Source organism: Apus apus, chromosome 27, assembly GCF_020740795.1.
Source record: "Apus apus isolate bApuApu2 chromosome 27, bApuApu2.pri.cur, whole genome shotgun sequence".
Classification (NCBI taxonomy): domain Eukaryota; kingdom Metazoa; phylum Chordata; class Aves; order Apodiformes; family Apodidae; genus Apus; species Apus apus.
The window spans coordinates 457,521-463,091 of NC_067308.1; positions in this window are offsets into that span (position 1 = coordinate 457,521).

Below are 5,571 nucleotides of genomic sequence, written 5' to 3' on the forward strand. Positions count from 1 at the left end.
GCAGGAGATGGGGCGGGGGGGGCAGGAGGGGCAGGAGATGGGGCGGGGGGGCAGGAGATGGGGCAAGGGGGGCAGGAGATGGGGCAAGGGGGGGCAGGAGATGGGGCGGGGGGGGCAGGAGGGGCAGGAGATGGGGCAGGGGGGGCAGGAGATGGGGCGGGGGGGGCAGGAGATGGGGCAGGGAGGGGCAGGAGGGGCAGGAGATGGGGCAGGGGACCCCGCTGCCCGCACCCCCCCCGGCAGCAGCCGCCCCCGTAAGCAGGGAGACCCCCTTGGGGGGGGGTCTCTGGATGGGGGAGGTGCAGCTCAGGGGGACCCCGAAAGGGACGGAGCTGGATGGGGACGTACAGCCCAGCACCCCAAAAAGGACCGTGTGGGGGCTGGTGTGGGGGACACACCTATAGCCCCGGGCACCCCAAAGAGGGGGGGGGGGGGGGGCAGGGTGTTGGGAGGGAGACCTAGAGATCCTGGCACCCCAAAAAAGGGGTGCACGGTGCTGGAGGGGCCATATCCAGACACCTCAAAAGGGACCTACGGACTCGAGAGGGGCCACATCCAGCCCCAGACACCCCCAAAAGGGACCCAGAGCCTCGGAGGGGTCACATCCTGCCCCAGACACCCCCAAAAGGGACCCAGAGCCTCGGAGGGGTCACATCCTGCCCCAGACACCCCTCGGGCCGCCTTCTCTCTCTGCCGGGAGGAACGAGCTGCTCCTGCTCCGTGACTCAGCACCCAAGCACGGCCGCCTCCTCCTCCTCCTCCTCCTCCTCCTCCTCCTCCTCCTCCCAACCCCGGAAAACCCCCCCCGATCCAAGCCCGGCACCCCGAGCTCCGGGGTTCCCGCTGCCCCCAACCCCACCACAGCACCCAAGGGACTGGGCTGGGGGGTCCCGAGCCCATTTTCAGCACTTGGTGGCCCTGGGGACACCTTCTGTCACCCCCCGACACCCCCACCCCCTCTTTCATAACCCCCCCTCCCTCGGGCTCAGCTCCTCCTGGCATCATTGCCGGGACAAGGTGGGATAAATCCAGCCCTAAATCCAGCCCCGCTGGAGCATCACACCCTCCAGCTAAAAAGCTTATTTGAGGTGTAATTAACACCCCTTCCCCTCCCCGCCTCGATTTTTTGGGGGGGTTCCCTGGTGGCTCCAGCTCCCCCGTTTTAATCCCGCGGGAAAATCCCCCCAAGGATGGGGTGGGGGGGGGGGGGAGCTCGGCTGGGATTTTTGGCTCCAGCATCTGGCAAAGAGGAGGAATTTCCTGCAGGGTTTGATCCCAGGAGCTGCTCTCCAAGCTCGGGGTCAGGCCAGGACGCCCCAAAAACCAGGGGGGGGGTTTTGGGGAATAGATGGGGGAACCAGTCTCCACGTGGCACTGGGAGGGAAAAAAAAACCATCGGGAGCAGAAAATCCCGATGCAAAGAAATCCCGGGGGGGGGGGGGGGTTGGAACACAAACCAAAGTGTTCCCGTTTTCCTCCCATCCCTGTTTCCAACCAACCCCCCCCCCCCCCCCTCCAAAATGCAGCAGGGAGGAGGAGGCCCCGGGACCAAAAAAATTGGGATGGGGAGGGTTGGATTTTCAATTAAATCCTGAATTTGGGACAAGGAAAACTTCCCTGTTTCCCAGGAAAGATGTTGTGCTCAGAGTGGAGAAGGAAACCAAGGGGAAGGGAATGATTGGAGGGAGGAGGGGGGCAGAGCAGCCCCCAGGGAGGGAATTTGGGGCACCCAGAGCCCGTTGGGATGGAATTCCCAGGGGAGGGAGAGAAAAGAGGCAGGGGAGCTGCTCCCTGAACCAAGGAGGAGCTGGATTCTCTTCCCCGTTGCCAAAGTTTTCCTGGGATACTAAAAGGGTCCAAGCACCCCTGGGTGCTGCAAACACAGGCAAGAAGCTCCTCCAAAAAAAATTAAAGGAGAATGGACAAAAATTTGGGATGGGGAGGGTTGGGAATGTTGGGTTTTATATGAAATCCTGAATTTGGGACTTGAAGAGAAGGAAAACTTCCCCGTTTCCCAGGAAAGATGTTGTGCTCAGAGTGGAGAAGGAAACCAAGGGGAAGTGATTGGAGGGAGGAGGGGGGCAGAGCAGCCCCCAGGGAGGGAATTTGGGGCACCCAGAGCCCGTTGGGGTGGAATTCCCAGGGGAAGCAGAGGAAAGAAGCACGGGAGCTGCCCAGGGCTTCGTTAGTGTAAATGTTGTTTATTGTCAGTGAATCTATGGCAGCAGAAAGGGGGGGGGGGGGGAGGGAAAAAAAGGGGGGGTACAGCCACACACCAGCTACTGCTAGAGCAGAGGGGGAACAAAAATTAATCACCGACCCAAGAGGGAATTGAATTGAAAAAAATAAAAGTGGGAATTCTTTTGGGAAATCAAACCGTGGTGGAGTGAACTGGGGGTGAGGTTGGGGGGGGGGGGTTTAGTGCTCATCCCACCCCCCAGCCAAGGGGCTGGGGGAATGAAACTCAATTCAAATGGGTTTGGACAAAACGAAAAGGGTGGGGTTTTTTTTTTTCAGCCCCTTGATGACAATTCAGCCTCTCCCAAGATCATTGTCACTGCACCCAGGGCCTGGTGGCAGCAACATTTTTCCTGACCCCACCAGTTAAGTGCACTTAAATGAAGACCTTGGGATGAAGGTGCAGCTTCTCCCTCCCCTTCTGAGGGGAGAAAAACCTCTCCCAGAGGGAATGTTTGGTGCTTGTCCTCCACGGAAGGTGCTTTGGAGTTTTGAGTCACTTTCTCCCTCCTCTCCCCCTGTTTGAAATCAAAATAGAAGGGTAGGAAAAGATCAGGTCCCACCAACACCCCAAAGACATCGAGTGGGTTCAGGAAGGAGGAACCTGGTGGGGGGTGGAGATCGTGGTTCAATAAATATGGTTTGGGTTTAATAAATCCCTGAAAGAGGAGGAAAAGAAAAACAAGATCATACAAAGGAAGGGGGAAAAAAAAAAAAGGAACCCCAGTTTCACCATAAAGGAAACAAAAAATACCCTGGAAAATCCTTCATGGTTCTTGAAGAATCGCGGCCGGTGGGTGCGACCCCCGCTGAGGTTGGGGACAGAATTCTGCCCTTCAACCCAAAAAAAAAAACAACCCAAGGGTTTTCAGCCTTGCCTGAAGTCCCAATTTTGGTTGTTTGCTTTTTTTTTTCCCCCCCCCCTCCATTTGGGTTTCAAAACCAAAGGTACCAACTCTGCCAACCCCAAGAAAACCCAGGACTGAAGATCCTGCCCGATCCGCGCTGGGTGTCGAGGTGTCCAAAACCCCCCCTGAAAAAAAAAATGAAGACCAACTTTTTGGGGAGTTTTGCCCTTTTTCTCCTCGACCAAAACCCTCCCAGAGGATGGGGCCAGGTTTGCACCCCCATCCTGGGCTGTCCCAGTCCTGGGAGAGGGACCAGGATCCCATCCAAGTTCATTAATTAACACCAAGTGCCACCTCAACTGGCTTTTTCCTCCAAAACAAATACCCTCAGGAGGAGAAAGGGTGACAGCATCTCTGGTGATGTGGGATTTGGGATGATTTTCTTCCAGGAGGATGCATAGATGGGGAACCTGCCACCAGCATTCCCCAGTTTTCCCCTCCCCCCCCCCTAAGACAAGATTCTGCCCCATTCCCAAGATGAAAACCAAGCTCCCCAAAACCTGGTTGAACATCCAAGATGTTCCTCCTGCCCACAAATCACCAGGAAAAGAGCTTCTGAAAATCAGTGCCCACCACACAGAGACCTCCAGCAGGATGGAGTCAACCAAAACGGAGAGAAATTCCCAAAAAAACCCCTCAGGAATCACCAGGGAAGCTTCACCTTTGCCTTCCCCCCGCCATGGTCACCTCTTGGGGGGTGAACATCCCTGTTCTGAACCACCACAGGCAAAAACTGCTCTCAAAAAACCAAAATGAGGAGTTTTGGTTGGTTTGGAAATATTTCAGCTTGATTTGGGGTGTAACCAGGGTGGGGTTTTTTTGGGGTTAAAATTGGGAGAATTAGAACCTCAGTGAGAATAAGGCTTGGGGTGAGTGCCCAGTGCTAAGTACACTTCCAACCTCCCCTGCCAGGTTCTCTCATCCCTTTTCCAGGGATGGGCAGGATCAGCCTGGGAAGGGATTGCATAGTTTGATGCCCTCTGAAAAAAAAAATCAACAACCACCACCACCCACAGATGAAAAAGAATCCAAAGAATCCTATAAAACCCAGAGGGAACGTCGGGAACGTTCCAAAATCGCCGCTGGGGATTCGTGGGTTTATTTCCAGGTGAACCTTGTTCTGGCCAGGATGGGGCCTGGGTTGGGGAACTGCAGTGACAAGGCAAAACAAACAAACAAAAAAAGACCTAAAAGAAGAAAAAAAATCATCATCATCTGTGCAAAAATTGCAGTGCTCAAGTTAAAACCCCCTCCCCAAAGAGGAGGGGAAGGGTCTGGTTCTTCCTCCACCACAGGGGCTGGGGGAGAAGGGAACAAAATGGACAAGACTGGGGGTAAAATGGGTTCAGCTGGGTTGGTTTTTGTTTTTTTTTTTTTTTTTCTGTTGGGGGGGGTTCTTTGCTTTTTTAGCCCTATTATCAAAAATATCCTTTGATCCTGTTCCTCAGCCCAAGGTCAGTTACGTGGCTCAGCAAAATGGAGCCGAGTTAATTCGATTCGGCAGAACAAGAGGTAGTAAGAGAAGCAGCTGCTCAAGTAGAAAAGAGTTATCACTGAGGGGGTGGGGGGGGGGTTTGGGGTGCCCACAGGACATCTGAGGGGCACCTGGAATCATTTCCAAGGTGCTCTTTGTCCTCTCTACTCCCCCACCCACGGTTATTGCTGGGTGGGGGACACTGACCTTGCTTCTTGTCTCGATTCTAAGTCGGGGGCGACCGGGGGGTTCACGGGGTGTTTTGTTATTGGTTTGTTTGGGGTGTTATTTTACACACTATTTCTGCAGGGTTGGGGGGGGAGGAAACCAAACCAAAACCACCTCAAAACCACTCAAACGCTGTGGTCAAACCCACCCCCCTCCCACCCTAAGAAGATGTTTTAAAAGAACATTTTTAAAACCAGAGCCTTCGAGTCCCTGCTGGGAAGACACTCGGGAGGTCGGGTTGGGTTCAGGTGAGTTCAACACCCCCCCCCAAAATAATTCCCCCCCTCCCCTAATATCATCCAATTCCAACTATACTTCGCTCAGTACCAACAACAAAAAAAATAAAATAAAATAAAAACAGTGTTAAAAAAAAATAAGAAACTCTCTATTAAAAGGTTTGTGACGCTCAGACTGAACTGGCACCCGGCTCCGGGCTGGAAGGACCCAGAGAGGTGCTGCTTCCCCCTCAACCTTCTCCCAAAGCTTTGGTCTGGTTTCTTGGATGGTTTTGAAGAACCTTCCCACCCCGTTTCCATCCCATGCTCCAACCTGAGCATTCCCACCTTCCTCCTCCTCCCTCTTGCAGGGGAACCGGGAGGTTTTGCTCACCCCCGTTTCCCGCCCCCCCCCCTCCTCCATCACCTCCTCACACCAGGCAATTCCCACTTCTCAGCTCCTCCAGCCAAATTCCCACTCCCTCCTTCCACAGACAGGGAGGGGAGG